Source organism: Nothoprocta perdicaria, unplaced genomic scaffold (assembly GCF_003342845.1).
Source record: "Nothoprocta perdicaria isolate Ctin4 unplaced genomic scaffold, notPer1 scaffold_438, whole genome shotgun sequence".
Classification (NCBI taxonomy): Eukaryota; Metazoa; Chordata; class Aves; order Tinamiformes; family Tinamidae; genus Nothoprocta; species Nothoprocta perdicaria.
In genome coordinates this window covers 163,240-185,895 of record NW_020455686.1, presented here as the reverse complement: position 1 = coordinate 185,895, position 22,656 = coordinate 163,240, and the positions used below count along the sequence as shown (strand labels likewise).

The 22,656-nt window shown below is 37.8% G+C and overlaps 1 protein-coding gene across 6 annotated transcripts in view; it reads right to left on the bottom strand.

Moving 5' to 3' along the window:
* HS3ST5 (heparan sulfate-glucosamine 3-sulfotransferase 5) overlaps nucleotides 1–22,656 on the bottom strand; it is a 179,959-nt gene that overhangs the window by 72,525 nt on the left and 84,778 nt on the right. For all 6 annotated transcript variants that reach the window (XM_026046337.1, XM_026046333.1, XM_026046338.1 and 3 more), the window contains exon 2: nucleotides 14,040–14,244. The gene's annotated coding sequence lies outside the window, so the exon portion shown is untranslated. The remainder of the gene's footprint in view (nucleotides 1–14,039; nucleotides 14,245–22,656) is intronic.

Genomic DNA, 22,656 nt, shown 5'->3' with positions numbered 1-22,656 from the left:
CCTTTCCCTTTTTTTAAGAAAGCATGCCATAGTGTTTTTCCCATTCATGAGGAAGTGCCCAGTGCAGCCCTGGAGTACACACATCCCCTCTGGGTTATGACAGCTGAAAAGCACCCAGACCAATTTCTCCATATCCCCTGTCTCCAGTATAACAAAAGTCTTTTTTCCTTGCCCTGACAGCATAACTGAAATCAGCTTGTGTATCATTCTGTAGAAGTCTCATGAGGGGATGAAGAAGCTCACRGGGAAATGAAGTCTTTATCAACAAAGAACTCCTGGATAAAGAATTCTGGTCTGATTTTCCTAATGCCCCTGTKCCATACATTTGCCTTCAGTGTGCCCTTGCCTCTCTCCACATTAGCTCTCTTATGGGCTTGTCAAACACTACCATTTTTAAAATCGATCCTTTTCACTCCCATATTCCTGCCCATCGTCTCTTGCATTTTATTCCTTCTAAAGTATGTTTGGCTGTTCCTGCAGTATTCAACTCTCTTTGGAATGATTCCTCACCAGCTGCAGTAAACATGAGAAAGAAGAAAGCCCTGTAAGCAGAGGCCATTCTGCTTATGCTTTCATACAATATCATAGTTTTTTTTGTGTTGTGAAACTCTAAATATCCAGATTAATAACATGTCTGTAGGTTAYAGAAGTACACCTGAAAGTGCCAATGCACTTTCATTTATACACTAGGCTGGAAACACAACAAGCCAAAAGCAAGAGAATGAGGCAAGAAATGTTGTTCCCAATTCAGTCTGCCCTTGTCTTTATAAAAGGCTAAAGTTATTATTATTCYCTCAGACAGCAGCCCTATGGATTTKTTTGTTTTGAATGGTGAGCTTTGTACTTAGAGCATTTCCAGCTTTTTGTCATTTGCCTCACTTGCAGAGGSTGACTGTGAAAGCTGGAACACTCTTACTCTGTGGAGTAAATGCAAGAGCAGCTTAATGTCATGAGCACAAACCCACAACACATCTGACAGGGCCCTACACTACCTAAATTTGTTATGTCTTTGTGTAGGGGAGGCCCTGAGAATATCATCAGTATGGAAGTACCTAAATTCTGGAAAAGCAAACAAACAATAAATGAATATATTCCCCCAATACATACCTTCCAGTGAAACTAGGACAACTGAGAAACATGCTGAAAGGAAGCAAAAGTTTTTATGTAATAGTTGATTCCAGCAGGTGGGAATTAAAACAAACAAACAAACAAATAAAAAAAAAATATAGGATTTAAGAAAACACTGTGGGGATGGCCAAAGAGAGCAACAGAGGAATGGACACAACTCATGTTCACAAGCCCTGTTCTCTGTCAGCACTATACTCATACACATTGGGTTTATCTTACACATTCTTTGTTACTTTCATTCAGTCTCTCCTGCAGGCTGTAAACACATTTGTTATGAAAAGAATACAATTGCAAAATATCTATGATGCCCCTGAAATCTTGCTACAAGACTATTCATCGCCTTCACATTCTCATCACAAAGGCAGTGCAACACTTGTTATTGTAGGATAATAAAAGAGAGAGAGGAAARCAGGAAAAAAAAGAGAACGACAACATAAGTGAGGTTAGGGAAATGGACAAAAGAAAGCAGAAACATAGTGGTGGGGMTGGAGGACAAAGAAAAGAGGGAGGAGACACGGACACAGCTGAGTGACAAGATCCTGTTCAATAACAGGATTCCCTTTTTAGGATRTATTTTCCCTTACCTCCCTATGTTTTCAGTTATAATAAGGTTAGGCTTTTGGGGAGTTTTGAAGAGTGTGATGGTAGTGATTATCAGAACAGTCTCATGAGTACTTTTAGCCAAATAGTCTTCAGAAGTTCCTGAGTCCATTTTGTCAGTTCAATGGGAATTTTAATTGACTATTAAGATACAGCAATAAACAATAGAGCCATTACTACACTGCTGCAGAAATACCAGCAAATTTGCACTCCACAGRAAATGCAATTCTCTTTCATGGGTTTATCAGAATTGCTGCAACAGTGTAAATACCCTGGAGCAACATTACTTGAGCATATAGAAGAGCATTTCAAATATGCTTTTCAAACATGCTATTTCCCCAAACATAAACAAGACACAGCCGAAGTCCAACAATTAAAATATTAATTGTATGTGGGCCAAACAATTCCTGCCTCCTATTCCTATATGCATATATAATAAGTCATATTTTCCTGCATGATGAGTCTTCCATGAGCTGCACATTTATAAAACAAAGAGTGAAAATTGCATTATAAAGCAAAATTTCCATATGRTGCCACTCTATCCCTTTGAGCATAATTGCTCTCTCTTTCATTTCCAGAACCAATGTCCAGAATTTCAGAAATAGAAATAAGGATTCTAATGCTCTCAACTCTACAAATTTACAGTGTRGGCTGAACCCTAATTTCACTGGAGTCCTGTCTCAATTGATAAATCCTTCAATAGTAAGTTCCTCCAAACAGCATCACAGACAGGAGTATGTCACGAGGGATCTTTCTTATGCTTGTAACAGAGAAGTACAATGGCACATCAGTCATCAGTTCTGTACCAAAATCAGCTTGTGGCTAAGGTCAGTAAAGCTTGCCATGATTCTGCTGTCCTACGTGAAACATTTATACTACAGTCTAATCCAGAGTAAGTTGCTAATACAGAACTTGCATTTTACAGAAATGATGAATTTTCAGGAAAGAATGTATCACAAAATATATCACATTAGCCATCTATTTCAGGAATATGCATAAACGGACGAGCATATCTCCATGCTGCATTTGTGCTGAAGCAGCAAAGAAGAAGCCACCCTTCCATTTAATTGTGAATTTGCTTGTTAGACAGTAAACATCTAAGAAGAAAACATGGCAGACTGTTGATGAGCAACACAGACCACAGAYAGACCAAAACGAGGATGAATATTACACATTACTCTTTGTCTCAAAGGGCTTTATTAAAAACAAAAACATATAAAGTAGCTTTTGAACTGGATGTTGTTTAATTGTGTCCTCTCGGGAAGACGGTACAAGGCAGACTTGCTTGTTTCCTTTGTAGTCTAGAGGGATCTAACAAGCTCACAACAGATTCCCTTTGGTCTTAGAAGCTACTGCTGAGTTGCTGCACTCTAGCTAAGACTTAGTGTCAAATTATGTTTAGATAACTCTGGATCAAGGGCATTTAGTTGACACTAAAAAATATATATTTAAAGGAAAAATATGTAACAGGGTTCAGTGCAACAACAAATTATAGATCTACATTCTCATTAGCATAAGTCTCCAAGCACACACAAACAGCAGCCTAATGCTAGAAAATAGTGTCTTTTAGAACAATAAAGTCTTCAACGGACCTGACTGAAGYGAGATTAGTGTGCAGAGATCAGTGTGCATTACTTTCTGTCTTTTGGGAAGCTGAGGACACTTATATACTGCAGGTACTACAAACAGGACTGCAGTGATGATGCTTTATAGACCTTAGTCAGCTACAGCTTCAGTTTCACAGGCAACATATGTGCAAGAGAAGAGTTGTGAARAAGAAAATTCACAGTAATTTTGGTAGCTAAGTACAATATAAAGAAACAAACAAATAAACAAATAAACAAAATCAGCCAAACAGCCAAATTTGGTTGGACTGGCTAAGTTAAACAATAGAAAGCACCAATGGAAAGGATGTGRCTTAAACTTTGATGCTGCCTCAGGGCAAATCCAGATTTTAGCCTGGGCTATCGGAACATCATATCCCTCACTTTGGGATTTGTAGACCAATATCTGCAACAARATCGGCTATATATCAAGGGAAGCAAGGGAGAAAGAGTAAAAGGTTCCTCTATCATCCTTGTTTTGCTTCATAGATTTATAGCTAGTGTCAGAGGGAAAAATGCAGAGACAAGTGCAAGCATAAGACTTTCTCTAATGATTAGGCACCCACTTGGAAAGAGGCAAACCAGGCTTCGCTGACTGCTTGGCAGAAAACAAGAGAAAATGCTCCAACAGGAGGGCCTGACATTCTTGTGTTTATGGCATCAAAATCTTTTACGCCAAGAGGTTTCAGAGTTATAGCTTGTAAACAGCAGGATGCTACTGAAACCACGGGAGCTCTTCTTGCAAACACCAGCTGAGGATCTGTCCCTCCAATTATTTATTTTCATTATGATATGGTAGCAATACCATACATTTCTCTGCCATTCCATTGYCTTGGATTGATCTCTCAGATGTTGGGAAATTTGATGAAAGAATAAGATGAAAGGGAAAGGAAAAACTCAAAATGAGCTTGCATTAAATATTCATGACTGGTAGTAATTACAAACAGAAAACAGGAAATAAAAAAATCCCTATTAGTAGAAGTGATTATGAAGTGTCCAAATTACCTCTGTGCAACTCCCCTGAGGATTTTTTCTTTTTGCATAGATTTTTGTTGCTAGAGTTTGAAGACAAGTCAGTCTTCTTGGTCTATATGCTCAGTCAGATTTTTATACTTTATTTACCTGTTACATAACAGGTAAACAAGCAAACAGGTAAAAAATAACTTATACCCTTGTGAGTATAAGTTGAAACGCAGGAAGTTCCATCTGTATGTGAAGAAGAACTTCATCACTGTGAGGGTGACAGAGCCCTGGCACAGGCTGCCCAGGGAGGTTGTGGAGTCTCCTTCTCTGGAGATCTTCCMRACCCGCCTGGATGCCRCCCTGTGCCCCGTGCTCTGGATGTCCCTGCTGGAGCAGGAGTTTGGAATAGATGATCTCTGGAGATCCCTTCCAACCTTAATGATTCTGTGATTCTGTGATAACTTTAGATTAGTATTATAAATTGCTAGTAAAAAAAAAAATTTCTATGCCTTGTTTACTTTCTCCAACTCTGAACTCTGTCTACAGTAAAACCAAGATGGCACCTCAGTTGTGGAAACTCCTAGACTATAGTAACTATCTCTTTAGATGTTTTTGCTTGTTCAGTTCTTTGTGCATTTGCAAATTGAACTGAATTCTAGATATTTGTATCATTCTTACAGATTTTTTTTAATATTATTTATGCTTATTATTATAAATGAAGCAATTCTGTTTCTTGTTTCCAAGTCTATTAGCTAAAATCTACTCAGAAAGTAGATGTTTAAAAGGTTGATTTTCAAATACTAAATGACAAAAAAATAAAATGTAAAAACTGTGTCTATTTCCTCTAGAAAGTAATGAATATGTTGATTTTCCTGGAAATATCTTTTTTTTTCAACTACAAAAAATCATGTTTTTTTCCATCATATCTATGCTCACAAAGGGCAGAATGCAGAGGTGGTGCCCACCCCAGCTTTTATCATGTTTCCTGTGTAACATATTCTAGGTGACCCTGCATGTGCAGGGAGGTTGGACTAGATGATCTCTAAAGGTCTCTTTCAAACTTAATGATTTTATGATTCCTATGACCCTATGTTTCTGTGATGTAAACTCTAGTGTCACTTAACCAGTGTTAAATACCGGCTTACACACAAGAATGACAAAGTGTGTCCAAGAATATTTGTACAGGCTAACATATGCGGAAGAACTATTGGATTTGAATCACATCCCTTTCAGAAGGCAAGATGTTACATCAGATCAAATGTGAGGAAGTTTCTTAAATTCTAGTATTACTTTCCTGAGCCATATTAGCCCTATTAAATTACAGAAAACTGCAGCTAATTCCTACCTGTTATTCCTTTCCATCATTTTAATATTCCCATAAAGAAGCTTCCACTTCCAATGAAATATAAGTTCATAGAAAGATATGAATTATACCTCCATGATGAACTTGTCAGTTTTTGCCATCTGATTGCTCCACTCAGCTTTGGAGACCACAGTAGCCTTGTTAGGTTTCTAAGGCACCCTAATTGCACACATTTGAGAGTGCAGAATGCTTTAATTTGAGCCAGCACACAATCAGATGCTGTGCTTTCACAAATATTCAGAAACATCATCTGCCAGGATCAAGAGTAATTGAACTGATATCTACTGGGTTTTATCTGCAGCTTTACTGCATAATATTTCATTTTCTTTGGAAGGCTTTAACACAAAGAGAGAATATGCCTAGAGTCCCACAGAGGTGTTTTGACATTAGGCTTAATAAAGCATGAAGAACTCATTAATAAATAATGTTCTGCTAGGTTAACAAATAAATCTGAATTCACTGGCAAAATTCAGAAGTAAACCATACCATGCACATGGCCAAGCTGCTTGTTAAAACAATTGCAATGTTCCCATTTTGTGCATATGACACTGTATAAATAGAGCCACTGCAGTATAAATGCATTCACTTTCAATTACAATGTTACTTGTCAATTTTTATTTCCAATCCATAAGTTTGAAATGTTTATAAACAAACATTTATGACTCGGACAAAGAAATATTTATATATTGCTAAATTTGCTGAGAGAGCAGGGCTGTCTGGAGTTTCAGAATAAAGGACCTTTTGATGCCCACCAAGGTTTCTTCCCTTTCTGTGTCAAAGCTACAGGCTTGTTACATTTTACTGAAGACACATTTGAGTTACAATATTCAGGGATGTGCCAATATTTCCATATGTCTTTATTTTCCTTATGTCTTTATTAGGTTAAACATACTACTAAGTTTTAGATCAAGTTCTGAAGAGGGCCAGGTTGCCTGAAGTCAAGGGCAGAACTCCCCTGACTTCAATGGTAATGGGATGTCACATGGGAAATACATAGGTTGAAGAAACATTAAGGTCTGAAATCATCACAGTTCTTTTCTTAGTTCAGTGCCTAAGTTGGGAGCTGAAGTCACCTTAAAATCCCCTATAATCAGTGCCAAGAGATGAAAGCTTCCAGAGTGTGATTCAGATCTGGCTGCTGATTAGAGAATCAGCTTAAAATGAGCAAGTTCCTAATTTAGTGACTTCTGCTACATACTTATGCTTGTAGGTAGGCAAACTCAGTCCTTCTAGTGAGGCCAAAGAACAGATTATACTGTTCATGTTTGGACCCATGAGATCTACACAGCTGGTTAGAAAATATCTGCATAAACATATATGTACAGGAAAAGTTTCCTTTTTTTTTTAGGTTGTATTTGAGTTACAATCATATTCTAAATAAAGTAGTCATGATCTTCAAAAACTAGGGCAAAGAATCCAAATTCAGATGCCCAAAACTCCATCACAGCTTTTGTAAGCATGGAAATTCTACATTCCTCTATGTTCACTGAATTTTAACCATCCTGGAATAACTGTTGATAAAAAAAGTACTTTTTACTTTAAAAAAATGCATATTTTAGAATACTCATAAAAAAAACCCCAGAGATTATTTTTCACACCTAACTGAGCTGCCAGATTCCATGAGTTACCAAGAGTACAAGGATCAATTCAGTCTAAAAATGACTTAAAAACTGATATATTTTATGGAAGCAATAACTATTTAAGAGGGAAAAAATCATATTCCCCAGTAATATGAAAGTCTTCATGTTTCTTTTGGAGGAGACTAAGAAAATAGACTTCAAGTATATATCATTTTTAGGATGAGAAATGTGAGATAGAAAAAAAGCTGAACCATTGCATCAAAATCATAAATATGGGTGATTTTCATATCATATTTTGAATTTTAGAAAAAGAGATAAGCAGAAAATCTTTTTTTTTTTTTTTGTTTTTAAGAATAAATATATATTTAAGGTGTTCAAAGATCTGCAATCTTAAATACACATTTGTGATTTGGAATAGTGAGCTGAGGTGGATAAAGTGAATGGCCCATTTATTCTTCATTTTATTCTTCCATCTACCAATGAAAATAATTTCCACCCTAGGTAACTTGGGAAAACAAATGCATGCACAGCAGTAAATGGAAAATGAAACAGTGAGGTTTTTGATGAATATGCTTTCCATATAATAAAAAAAGAAAAAAGATAAAAGAAAAAAAAAGTAAAAATCTTTTTAGGGAAGGAGTATTTAGACTCCAAAGCAACAGATATATATGTTGAAAAAACAACCAACTACATCAAGAAACAAAACAAAAAATCCACTAGCAAACCATTTTTTAAAGAAATTCCCAAATTCTAAGAATCATCTCAAAGATACAGTAGTTCATGTGACTGTTCTGGCAGATCAAAGCAAACCATTTTGCACTGCACTGACTTGGGAGTAAAAGGAGGACACTTACAGTCCATCTACTATTTTTTAAAGACTTCAGGAAGCAGAAGCTGATGACCAAAGATTTCTGGAGTTTTCTTGGCTTTGTCCTGCAGCCAGCTCTGCAAAAACTATCAGTGGCAATGGGGCCTTTGGGAACAGGAGAAAATAAGGCTGAGGCCAGTGGACTCCAAAGTGGATCTGCCAGCCATCCTTTCATAAGAGGAGTTGGGTTGTACAAAGGCAAATAAAACAAATCCCCAAATTTATGAAAATGTTTCATGTGCCCCTTTAGCTGGTCAAACTATATTCAGAATTAAAGCTTGTACCCTGAGGATTTGAACTCTGAAACCAGAGAAATTCTGCATTGTTTTCATGCTTTCTCTAACAAGCTCTATCTTTTAAGTACCCCTTCAGGAATATATACACAGTTTAGGAAAACAAATGCTTTATTCATGATAGCAATAACAATAACACAGTTGCATGCATACCAATTCAATAGTGGTTTTGCATTTTTAATTTTATTTCCACCAATAACTACATGTTCCTGCAAGTGCTTCATAAATGTGCACTGAGTTTACTACACAGCTTCTAATGGAGATCATTTTAAACTGTTTTAATAATATGAATGAAGCTGTGATATAAGCTGTACTTTTTGTGAGCCAGTGAAAAGACTACATGGAAGGAATAATTAGGAAAAAATATTCTAGGAATGTATTTTTACTATGAGGCCCAAAGATTAATCTATAGATTTAAAGCTTCAGTTCTTATATACAATAAGAATATACAATATATATATAAGAAATATGTACAGTAATTACTTTCTCAAAATGTTTCACTTTTAAAATAAACAGTTTTCTAAAAAATCTCTACTAAAAAAATATCTGTTCATTGGTAAAAAAAAAAAAGAAAAAAAAAGAAAGAAAAGCAGAAAGGTATTAACTTTTAACATTATTTTCTTCATGCTCATTCCCAAATATGTGCATGGAGAAATAAGAGAAAAAAAAATAGAGGAGTATATTTTACTTGGTCACATCATAACTCAATTTGTGAAGATTAATTGAAGCTTTATTTCAGTTCTACCAATCAGTTTTCATGTCAGTAGGCTAATTCTGTAGTAACTCAGACCTTCATAGATGAGTAATAATTGCATGATGAGACTGGCATTGAYTGGCTAACATTTAAGTCAATTCTTTTTCACCTTTCTTCTACCAGGTATAGAAACCCTGATTTGGGAAGATACATAGAACTTCAGTAATCTAAATAGTTTGTTGAAAGGACACTTTCCAGTATGTAGAGACCCTAAAAGTTCACTGCATAAGCAGAAAAGAGACATTACTCCCTTCTTTCAAAAACTCTTTTTGCTCAAGAGGTTTGAATTTGTTTTCTCTAGAATCTGACCATGCGTGGAAATGGAAAAATTTTGGTATCCAGAGGATATCCAAATCATGGATAATCCAGAGACCCAAAACCACAGATATCTTTGAGATCAAGACTGGTGCTCTTTATCCAAATATCTACTAGTACTTTCTATTCAAATGCAAATAGATTTGGACCCTTTGAAATGCTGCAGTTCAGGAACAATGTTCTCTTAGTCCTATTGGAATCAGACTGGTACATTCCCGTGTATAGTGGCTTACATCAACCTCTTGAAAAATTTGGACAAATCACCATGACTTAGACTTCACCTCAGAGGGAGAGAATATTCTATAATAGCACAGGTATCTTTTCACTACTTCACTTTTTTCACTACCTCATTTTCTAAGCTAAGTAAAAAGCTAAGATTGAAACACAAACAAACAAAAACCCCCAAAACCCCAACTCTGCACTGCAGCTGCATTAATTAGAGTGGGAAGAGTTCTTTAATTCTCAGAGGTCACAGCTCAGTAACATGCTTATCCACATCTTTTTCCAAGGATGTGAATAGTCTCATTGCAAACCAACGCTCGAAGGCACACGCCTAGGAATCTTGCTAAACTAACTGTCTGGATCATTTCTCTCTTTCAACCAGTATTGTCTGGATTGCACCCAAGTTCAATCTGAGCCAGATGCTCTTCTCCAGGAGCCACTCTCCTTTAGGCAGTGTAACATCTTTGTGATGGCTCTGGCTGCATCTGTGGAAAATAAGATATACACTTGGGTGTCATCTGCAAAGCCTGCAGCAGCTTAGTCCCTCTCTGAGCAGCCTCCTGAAAGTACTGAAAAGGGGTGGAAGGGAAGAATTTATAGTCCTCTGGTAGAACTGCAGGTGCTGGATAATGCAGAAGTACAATTTTACCAGTACTGTTTGGTTGGGTCCTATTGGAATCAGGTTTTGTGCCCTCAAGATACGTAAGATTAGGATATATTCATTTGGCACTTACAGAAAGAAAAAATAAAATAATTCCTTATCAAAGGCTGAAATTATAACAACAATAACAAAAAAAGACCATTTCCAACTTATCAAGGAATTTTTAAGGCAAGAGGTTCTGTGAAGAACAAAGTGCTGGTGGGAAATTGGGAAGAGGGGATGTAAAAACAAATGATTGTATATAATTAATGGCCTGTCAGGTTGCCTGTTGGACCTGTGATTGATCAATGCAGTCTATCCTACTATCTTATTATATTCTTTATTAACTATATTTCTCTGTAATTTCACCCTCTATCCCATGTGTGAGCGCTATAAATGTTTGAGTGCTGTAAAAGGTTCAGTCTGGATCAGCAGCTGGTGTTAGCCCATGATTCATGCGTGCCAATGTGTGTCTCTGTCACTGTCGATGTTCACGTCCATGTCCATATCCCCATCATCGTCTGCATGCATGTGTGATACATGCTCAGTCCCACTATTGGTCAAACCTGTAAGCAGGAGAGCAACATGCGCATCCACTGCCCTGCACCACAGAGGTCCCAAGACACACCAGGCTGGCCTGCAGCGTCCAGGCAAGAAGAACCCTGAGCCCACTGGAGATGATGGCCTTTCTAACATCCTCTAACAAATGCAAAAGGAAGAAGCTGAGTGGATAGTACTAGCAATGGGAAACATGGTGCACCATATAAAACTGCCTGGTTACAGCAGACAGAATGAAGAATATTTTTTCTTATGCCAGTGTATTTTGACCATCATGTAATTTACATTTAATTTTACTGTTCAGAAGACATTACTGAAAGAAGAACAGCTTTACTTGATAATTTTCTTGTTTGGTAGAACTGATGCATTAAAAAGGTTAATGTACTAAATTTACATTTTTCTAGACTGATAATTTCTTACTCCACTCTCTCCTGCCTTCTTCTCAATATCTTTAAAAAGAAATGATATAAAATAGTACTTCTTTTTGACAGTTTGAGTCAGAAAACCATGCTTTCCCTGCTGATTTTCATGCTCTACAAGCTTTGCCATCATAAACCACTTTGCATGTATTAAAGAGTATTATATTAGATGAGGCAATTTAAGTGTGTCCCATTTTACTTGGTGAAACTAAGCAGCTTTGCATTATAACTAAGTTGAGCTAACGAGAATATTCTTGAAGCATATATTACCTGGAACTTAACTTAGGTAKTCATTCAACACTCTAACCTATGAGTTTGCAAAACAGTGGCAGGAATCCTGCTGTGAGGTAGATAGGAATATTATTATAATCTGTATTCCTAAATTGAATGAGTATTTTGCTCTGCAGAGGCCTCTTGACTGCAAATAGCTTCAAATTGCATCCTGCTGTTTAAAATACATTTTTTTTAACTGAGTGAAAATGTCCACATTTCCTTATATCAAATATCTTTGAAATCATGTGCAAGTAGATTACTGAGAAAATGAATGTTGTTTATCCCACACTTACTATAGTAATAACTGTTTAGTATTCAAGTTTTGGATAAGGGGACAAAGTGCCCAGAACTTATGGTTTTATACTTTGACCTTACTTATTATCAGCTTGAAAATGTTTATCATCATATCTCCTTGCTATTACTTTTTCACTGAAACAAATTTCATATTTACAAGTGTCTTATTTTGTACAGAGGAAAAAGGTCTGAATACATAGTCTGAAAAAAATCAAAACCAGAAAAAAGAACAAAAATGAAAAAAAGAAAGGCTTAGAGGTAACTCTCAAAGGTACCTGCAGTATTCTGAACAACTGTGTTTAGCAATGTAAAAACAACAAATACTTCAGAATAGTTTGCTTTGCATCCTGCTTGAATGCCCAGAACAAGAAAGTGAAGTATTAGAGGGTTTAGCTKAATCTCCTCAAATTCTTGATGCTCTAAGCAGCTTCCAATTAAAAGATGAAAGGTAAAGGAGGGCAGTGGGACAACCTATTCCAACTGCACTACTCCACAGTCAGAGCCTTTGCTCTGCCTTTGCAACAAGGAGCCACATGTATGTAAATTAAACAACACAGGTCTCCTCCTCTTGCTGGGAGGGCCAGAGACCTAGCACCTAGCTCAAGTCTTTGCACCCCAAAATCAGATGGTTGGATTGTCAGCTGCCTCACAGRAAGTATCCCCAGCTCATGCAGTTACCTTCAGTATACTTTGATGTTGCATGGGATCATGGCAATGGAGCAAAATCACGTCAGGAAAATGTGAAAATATTTTACTTTGGACAAACAAGAGCCACAGCTCAAACCTAAATCCAAGCCCTATTAAACTACTACAAAAATATAGATACGGCTTTAGGCTTGCTGATGAGGCACATGAGGGTGATTTGGTTAGTTGGGTTTGAAAAACAGTTCTTAGAAGAAAGTCATCAAGGTAGGCAAGGGCAGAGATGAATCCCACATATAATGTCCTGTCTAGAAATATGTTGGGTTATTAGTATGTTCCCATCTAAGAGCAACTCTGACCTACCTTGGAACTGTTAGATATAACGCTTCTGTCTTTTGTCCTTGCAAAGGATAATTGACAGAAAACTTTTCCTTCTTCCTCCTCCCCTCATTAGGTCAATCAGACAAAATATGGGAGGGGAGAATTCATTGTTCCTCATTTAAGAGAACACTTCTCCCAACCACCTGGAGGCTGTTGTAACTTCCCAGGCATACTTCATATGTTGTAGACTTAACAAAAAAATCTCCAGGACTGCTTTTAAACCTGTGGTTATGCCAAACATTCCCACATTATAGACCATCAAATCTTTTATTCTTCATTTTCACTAAATGCACAAAGTTGACTTTCACTTAACAGGCAATGTAATTATTTCAGTATAAACCTAACTTATTTATTTATATCAAGCTTATTTCTTACTTTTAGTATCTAAGCTTTTACAGACCTCAAGGATAAACCTAGCCATCCTTGTATTTCTGCAAAAGAAAGAAATTATTCAGTCATGATTCATCATGGACTAATTAGACAGGTGAAACTACTGGTTTTGCAGTCATTCAGAGAATATAGCTCATTTGTTCTGGCCTGTATTGTTTAAATAGATGTACCTGCTTCCTATCAAAGAAAGCTCATTCGCCAGTCTGTTTAAAAAGTTCATAATGTTTTAAGTAGTAAGGCCTACAGATTCCATGAAAAGTAAACCATATTTTGCATAATTTGCCACCTAAAGTTATGTATAGATTCTAATGAATGAGTTCTTTTATAATGAATGCCTACTTTAGTAGCAATACTGCAAGCACAATGAACGATACCTAGGATCTTTCAGCATTATCTTAATATCTTAAGACTGTCAATAGTTGCATTGATTTCTAAGAATCTGTTATCTTGTACAGTGTATATTTAATAATTAGCACGAATAAAGGTTACACAGATAACCCAGGTAGAAGTACACAGTTAGCTACATATGCACATGCAATACAACATAGCAGMGTTCACAGCACTTTGTCACTGTGAGATGACCTGTCTTTGGTAGTTTAACTGACGTGGTTTAAACCATACTCCCTAACGTATAYGTGGCATCAATCACTGTTATATCAACCTAGGACTATGTAAAAGCAACAGAATTGAAATAAAGTCTTCATTGACTAAACAAAGTCTTAAAACCTCAGGCTTTTAAATAATGCACCAACCTTTGTGTCTTTAGATGCATCCAGAAAATCCAGTACATCTACCTTTGAGTAAGAACATTCAGCAAGAATATAACTCTTCTGTTCCAGTATTCAGTCACAAGAAACCTTCAGGGGTTATTAAAAAGGCCAGTGAAGGGATAAAGCCATTCCAGATATGTAGATGGAAATATCAAACATTGTTGAAATGATGTTCTCCTCGTTGACTCTGCACAAAAAAAAAAAAAAAAAAAAAAAAGATGCTTGTTACATATTTGAAGAAGAAAAGGAAAAAAAAATCCATTTTGTGTTTACATCTGAAAAGAAATCTTGTGAAGTAGCGCCCAAGAGGTCACACTTGAAAGCTCAAGGTTTTGAAAATGTTATCCCAATACCTGTAAACATTGACAGCCTGGAATCTGGAGCACAGGTTAGGGAGAAAAAGGAAGGAAAATTAGAGAAAATGTGTTTCACAACAGCCTCAAACAAACCCTTTCCTAACCACAGAAAATTGATAATTATACGTTTTTAAAGTTGGCTTCAGGAAGAAGAATGTTAGTTATTATCAGGCAAGAACGAGTCTATTGCACTTGTATTCTGCTGCCTTTTTGTCTTGACACTGACCAGAAATGTATTTTATAGGTATTTTGTCAATTGCTAAAAAACATCTTTACACTGAAAACAATAGAGTAAATGTTTCTAACACTTATCAAGGATTGTCTTTTTCCTACTTTCTCCACAAACCATGCATATTTATAATCTAATCATACCTCCATATTGAAAAAAAGAAAACCAGATACACATGTGAATACTGCATTTAATTGTAACCCCTATATTACAATTTCTAGCTTAAGACATGAAAATATATCTATTTTCTTTCAAAGTAATTCAAGCCCCAAGCATTTTGGAATACTGCTAAGCTCTGAAAATAATCAATGGCAATGCAATCTCCCAAATACATTAATTCAGTACCAATTTTGTCTGGAAAGAAGGAAGGGAGGAAGGGGAAAAGGGAGGAAGGAACAAAGGAAGGAACGAAGGAAGGAAGGAAGGAAGGAAAAGAAGGAGAAACACACAACAATTTCTAAGTGTAGAAACAAAATTAAATCAAAAGGTTTCTGCAGAAACATTGAGAGATATGTACCTGCCTGCTGAGGTACTTTCACTATGAAATGGACTAGTGGACAGTGAGGTGGAGTGAGAACTGGCTGGATGGCAGAGGTCAGAGGGTGGTGATAAATGGGGCTGAGTCCAGTTGGAGGCTTGTGACCAGTGGTGTCCCYGAGGGGTCAGTACTGGGCCCGGTGCTGTGCAACTTGTTCATCAATGACTTGGAGGAGGAGACTGAGAGCACCCTGAGCAAGTTTGCAGACGACACCAAGCTGGGTGGAGTGGCTGACACTCCTGGACAGGCTGGAGAGTTGGGCAGAGAGGAACCTCATTAGGTTCAATAAGGACAAGTGCAGGACCTCCTGCATTTGGGGAGGAATAACTCCAGGCATCACTACAGATTAGGGGTCAACCTGCTGGAGAGCAGCTCCACGGAGAGGGACCTGGGAGTCCTGGTTGACACCAAGTTAACCATGAGTCAGCAGTGTGCTCTCATGGCCAAGAAGACCCATGGGATCCTGGCCTGCATCAGGAGGAGTGTTGCCAAGGGAGGTGATCCTTCCCCTCTACTCAGCTCTGATAAGGCCGTACCTGGAGTACTGGGGGCAGTTCTGGGCTCTCCAAAATAAGAGGTATGTGGAGCTTCTAGAGAGGGTCTAGTGGAGAGCCACAAAGATGATTAAGGGACTKGAACATCTCTTGTATGAGKAGAGAGTGAGTGAGTTGGGCCTGTTTAGCCTGGAGAAGAGAAGGCTGAGAGGGGATATGATTAACATGTATAGGTTCATGAAGGGAGAATGTAGGGAGGAAGGGGCCAAGCTCCTCTCAGTGGACGCCAGTGACAWGACAAGGGGAAATGGGTATATGTTGAAACACAGGAAGTTCCATGTTYATGTGAGGAAAAACTTCTTCCCTATGAGGGTAACAGAGCTGTGGAACAGGGTGCCCAGGGAGGTTGTGGAGTCTCCTTCTCTAGAGGTCTTCAAAACCGTCCTGGATGCCACCCTGTGCCCCGTGCTCTGGGTGTCTCTGCTTGAGCAGGAAGGTTGGGTTAGATGATCTCTAGACGTCCCTTACAACCTTAACCAATCTGTGATTCTGTGATTCTGTGACCTGGACCTAATAAGTGCAAATGTATGCATAAAATTTGAACTTTGAATTTTCCTCTTGTGTGTTTAATGCACCAACAAAGAAATTTTGAAGTGTACACTGCAGAACCTGGTACAAGTCTAGGAAAAAGTTTCTATMTTTTTATTTGTAAGGAGAAGTCTTTATTAAAACAATTTCATTCACTTTACATAAAGTACTTACTTGGCTCAGTATCAGTTTACTTCTGACTGCTATTGCCTGTATGATAGATGATTTATAATACTAGATTATTCTCTTTTTTCCATCAGAAACATTTATTTATTAATAATTTATCAGATAAATGGCTTCTGATTGAGCAACTAAAAAAAGGCAGGCAAATCAATGGCAAAGGACAGGACACTGAGCAATATTTTATAATGATACAATAATTCAAACTTATGCATTAGAGTGAGCTGCTGATGACCCTAGAGCCTTCTTTCAGCAGCTCAGTTTTGTAGTGTAAATGTTCAGCAAAAATAATAAAACATAGATATTACTCTGTGAAATCCTGTTGGTTTCATGAACAGAATCTTTGAAAACTAATAAGTTGGTTACAGAAGAAAAAATGTAGAATACAAAACTTCACTGCAAGTACACAAGTTCTCTCTAGAAATGAGCTTAATAGTTATAGGGAGAAAAGATATGAACTTCTCTTTAAGCAATGTGAACGGGCCTTGGGAAATCACAAGGGCCTGGTTCCTCACACCAGTGGTAAAGACTGGAGGATTAGACCAAACCAGTATTTGCCATCACACATTTATCAGAAACAGATAGTAAGGGAATGAAACATGCAAAGGGGGGAATTAAGGGGGGGAATTAAGGGGGAATAYGAACTCTTGCCTCATCATATTTAAGTCATACCTCGAGTTAAAGAAGTTGCAGCTAAATGCATCACAGGAAATAAAATGCGTTCTAAGGGCTGTGCTCTGATAGCCTTTGATGCCTTAGTGAAGATAAGGGAAGATTTGGACATGCTGGATATATGAGCATCTTGGTGGAAAACAGAATATATACATTTCCCCTCTTCCCTATCAGAGGATAGTAAGAATTAAACAACATAAAAACTTTCAGGGAAGCACACAAAATCCACAAAAAAAAGAATGCTGTTGGAAGTCATACTTTTTTATGGCTATTCTATCACTAGAGAATGGACTGTTTACCCATCAGACTTAAGGAGACTAGTCAATAATGTGCTGACAGTATGTAGACATATTTATGAAATTGATACTGTTCAGTTTGAATGAACAAAAAATCTGCCAAGAATAGACTCTTTTTATACTTGGTAATAGGATTTTTTTCCCTGTTGTATGATGAAATGTCTTATTGATTATAAACAATGAGGCTCAAGAATGACAGATCTACCAATAAATTGGACAGTTCAAGTCTCAGAATACATGCAAATATCAATATATGCAAGTGCAAATATCAATATATATGCAAGTTTAAATAATGATAGAAAATGCCCTAAATTTATTTAGTGTAAGCAATTTAAAAGAACAGATAAAAAGTGAAAAAATCAAATTAAGTGGGGGAGAGTTATTACTGTTTGGGGGGGAGTTATTTATTTTTTCTTTGAACTCTTTGTGTTAATGGGAATGCTGCAGGTTTTCTTTTGATGACATTCYATTTTTGATGTGAATTTACCTAATGTACCTAAAAGTAGATGATGAGTGCATACTTTCAGACCATATTGACTCTGTCATTTTCTCAGTGCTTCACCAAAGGGCAAAGGACGAGTCACTTTTATTCATTTCTCATCAGAGAAAGATCCCTTTYAACAGGCTGACTGTTTCTCTGCTAAGTGTGCTAGCACTAATGCCAACACTATTAACTGGTTGTGTGACTGTTGTTCATAAAGCTTCTAGCTGGTTTCTTCATAATAAATATACCCAGGCCTATCCAGAATCTCTGTCAATATGGGAAAAGTAAAATTCTTAGGGCTCAAAATAGCTCCTGTGTGCAAATCTTCAGGTTTTTATCCTTGAGTATATGCTGGGCCCTGATTCTGTGACCACAGCCTCTGCATTCCCTTATTTTGCTCCTGATCTCTCTCTTGGAGTGAGACAGCTGGTTCCCTCTGCAATGAAACCTGGACTGTTGGGGACTGTTCACTCTTGAGATCACTCTGTATGGGCATTAGGAACTACACCTTCCCAGGCTTGATACCTTCCATCCTGCACATGTCTTCCAGAGTAACTAATCCAGCTGTGGGCCTCTGACCATACACCCTTATGATGATGCATAATAACATAYCTTATAAAACTCCTTTGCATTTAGCTATAAAAATACCACTCTGGCAGTCTCAATTTAGATATTACATAATTCTAACTACACTGAATGTAATAAGAAAATATAAAAATATAAGCTGTTGCTCAGGGACATGCATCTACTCAGCTCTAGTGAGGCAACACCTGGAGCAGGTGTGCAGTTGTGGGCTCCCCAGGTTACGAGGGATATGGAGCTTCTAGAGAGCRTCCAACAGAGGGTAACAAAGATGATTAAGGGAATGGAACATCTCTCGTATGAGGAAAGACTAAGTGAGCTGGGCCTGTTGAGCCTGGAGAAGAGAAGGTTGAGAGAGGAACTCATCAATACGTATATATACCTGAAGGGTGAATGTAGAGAGGAAGGGGYCAAACTCTTCTCAGTGGTGGCCAGTGATAGGACAAGGGGAAATGGGTATAAGTTGAAACACAGGAAGTTTCATCTCCATATAAGGAAGAACTTCTTTACTGCAAGGGTGACAGCCCTGGAAGAGGCTGCCCAGGGAGACTATGGAGTCTTCTTCTCTGGAGGTCTTCAAAAGCTACTTGGATGCCACCCTGTGCCACGTGCTGTAGCTGCCTATGTGTGTGCAAGGGGTTGGACTAGATGATCTCTAGAGGTCCTTTCCAACCTTAATGATCYTGTGATTCTGTGATATGCTRCACACCATTGGCATTGAAATGAAGGACTCTATTCAGTTCAGCATTAGATCTCTTAGTAGGAGCCAGGAAGCTCCAAAGAAAGCAGCTCACTGGTAGCTGCTTCAAAGAGGAGTGAAGTAGTGCTGTAGAGGTGAGCCTGGAGGACATTTGCTCTCTACTTCTCTACAGATCAAAACAAAAGGGCCAGCAGAAATATGACATATCAGGCACTTGGTTAAAAGGAAAACCAAACCAAAAGACYGACAAAGGTTTTATCTGCCTCCTCTTTATCCTCATGCCGGTTATCTTTCCTCTGTCTATCTCACATTCACTTAGTAGAATGACAGGAGAAAAAAGGTCCAAACAATAAAGAATAACCAATGAACGGACATGTCTCATTGGTCCCTCTTAAGAGAGTAAACCCCTCCCTCAACCACTTGATAATTTAAAAGCATTTCAAAAGCTTATTGACTTCAAAGCCAAAGATACTGACTCATTAGAAGCTATTCAGAAGGAGTCATCTGAGTTGCAGTAGGTCCAGGCTGAGCTGCCTCCCTTCCCTATGAGGGCTATGGGAGCAGCTGCATCTGTGTTGTCTAGTGTAGGCTCCAAGCATTAAAATCTTATGTTACGGTGCACTAATGCATGATATYTGGTAGTTGTGTATTTTTTTTTCTTAGCAATAATTTTGAGTGTAGTTCATTGCTTTCTCTGATCCTGCTGGAGGCACTTTGTGTGTGTTTAAGACAACAGAATGATACATATTAGATAAAAAGGTAGACCCAGCTCGGCAGAGAGTTGCTATCTATCATGTTATTGTGCAAGATCACATAAAAACAACAGGGAATGGATGGAGCTAGGACACTTTGCATTGCAGCCTTGGCAGCTGGGTACACTGTACTCACTGAGAAGAGAAGGCTGTGACAGATACAGACCTCTGGCAGCTTTGTGTGACAGTAAGAATATGAAGTAGACCAGTGGGACTCATCAGCACGCTACACTGACGATGTATCCCAAAGATTTTAGGTTTAGGTGTGTATGATTTAAAGGAAGAAACAGTGGACAGATTCATTAAGAGGAGATTATTGGTAATATGTGCATTCCTGAAGGCAAATTTGTTTAAGTATATGTATTCATAATTCTCTAAATCTTTCTGAGAAAGATGGAGAGGGCAAAACCAATATGCTCTGAAGTTTTCTCCTTTTAAAGCCTGAATAAATCTCTAGGGGTCCTTTCCAACTTCAACCATTCTCTAATTCTATGATATCATCTACTTCAGCCCTGCTTAGCAAGATCTTCCCAGTTAGTGCCTGACAATAATCACTGTAAGAGGTTATTTGTTCCTATGTTTCCTACCATATGATCTCAAGGTCACAAGCAGGCTTTTCATTATTTTCATATTTTGGAATGTTTGGGAATGTTTGTACAGTTTGTCTTGATGGAAGCATTCGTATATTCCAGTTAACTGTATTATTTAAAGAGAAAACAGAGACAGTATCAAGAAACTCATTCCTGGAACATATGACATACAAGAAGCGTATGAGGCCTTACTGTGCATTACTGTTACTTAAAGGGGGAATGTAGAGAAGACAAGATGGAGCCAGAGCCTTGTCAGAGGTACACAGCAAGAGGACAAGAGGCAGCAGTCATAGGAGGCAGTGAAGGAGATTCTGATTTGATACCAAGAAAAAATATTTTACTGTGAAGGTGGCCAGTCGTTGAAGGTTGCCTAGAGAGTGTGGAATCTCCATCCCTGAGAATACTCAAAGCTTACCAGAACAAAGCTGAGCTCCYTTCTCTAACTTCTAACTTCTTTGAGCAATGAGTTGGACTAGAGGCACTCATTAGCAGATTTTCCAGAGGAAGTGCAGACAAAATGCAGACAAAATGAACTCTTTGCAAATCCGAGCTGACTCACAAAGATAAGCAGGTTTTAGACTAGTAAATACATTCTTAATATAAATATCACTGAAATTACATTTTCAGTATTTTTGCCTGTTTTTGGAAAGGGTTTTTTTTTTTTTTTCCCCTCTGATTTGAGAAGAATTCATGCCAAGGTATCAGGACAGGGTCATCATATGAAATGGGCTGAATGACTCACCTTACCACCTTCTCTCCCTAAATGGATAAGCGTGTAGTTCGCCTGAAATAATATCCATTTTCTCTGGTTGGATCTAGTTTCTCTGATTGGACTGCTCTTTATTTCAGCCATGTTTTCAGGGCATTCCCATATTTTTTTTTGTGAAATACTTTCAGACAGGCAGCAAAACCAACCCTAATCCTGTATTGAACTTCCTGAGATCTGATATAATCCCACTCATACAGAGGCAGTATTTCTGTGTGTTAATCTCAAATCTTGCTTGCTAACTCTTCCTCCCGTGAGTGCAGCAGCCAACCACACAGCACGTGCAGCGGAGGCCGAAGTAGGAGTTTTCTACAGGTATGCAAAAGAGCATGACCAGGTACATTAGGTGGGAATTTGGATATGTAGGTATTGTGTGTCAGTATGGCCCACAAAAGCAGCCTGTTATTGACTGTTTGTCCAAAGAGCACAAATGGCCTCTTTTTCAGAAGTCAGTTTTGCAGTTTGAGCTAAGATGTCGACAGCTGARTAGAATAGAATGAAGTTGCCCGTGATAAAGCAGTTATCTTGCTGTTTCCTGATTTCCTTGATAAACACACAGAAAGAATTTCTCCGTACTGCACAACAGTGGTGGTCAAGTCAGAGCAGCAGCCTTTATTTTTCACTTGTTTTTATGCCAGTTCTTATCTCTGCCCCAAAGCTGCCAATTTGTATCATATTAGAGGCAGATTTGGAAAGCATTATTCCATTTCAGACCAAAACTATGCAGTCCACTCTCAGATGACATGGTTGATATTTCACAGTGATCTTCTGTCACGTGTTAGATTAATTAACTCAGCTCTGATTAATTAAAGTTAAGTTTATTTTATTCAACCATCTAAAATACCAAATTCATCTGATTTCCTGCAGAGATACAAAGGCACAATTCCCAATTGCAGTCTTTCATTATTCTTTACAGAGATACTGTGCCATATTCTGTACTCCCACTGGAATTGTACTGATGTGGCTCTACTGACATTGGTAAAATTATTCTTGATTTACTTTGGTGCAAAAGATCAGAATCAGGCCTACTGGGATACGATAGTTTCTCCCCTTGCTCATATTTACCTTGCTTAAGATGGCAAAAAGGAAGACATTGCTCAGACAGTTTTAATATAACATCCTGTCTCATGACAAAAAAAAAAAAAAAAGAAAAAAGAAATAAAACTAAGGCTGTCAACTCTCATGTCATCTGTAGTTCACTGTGGTTATCGGTAAGAATGAGAAAAGTAGAAACCCCACATAATACAGAATAAAAGCTGATATTCATGGGACCTACTTTATGCAATACTGTTTAAGAACAAAACTGTTATTTTTTTGTGACAAATTTTGAAAAAAAAAATGAGAAAAAAGGAAGGAGTTTCCTTTAAAAAAT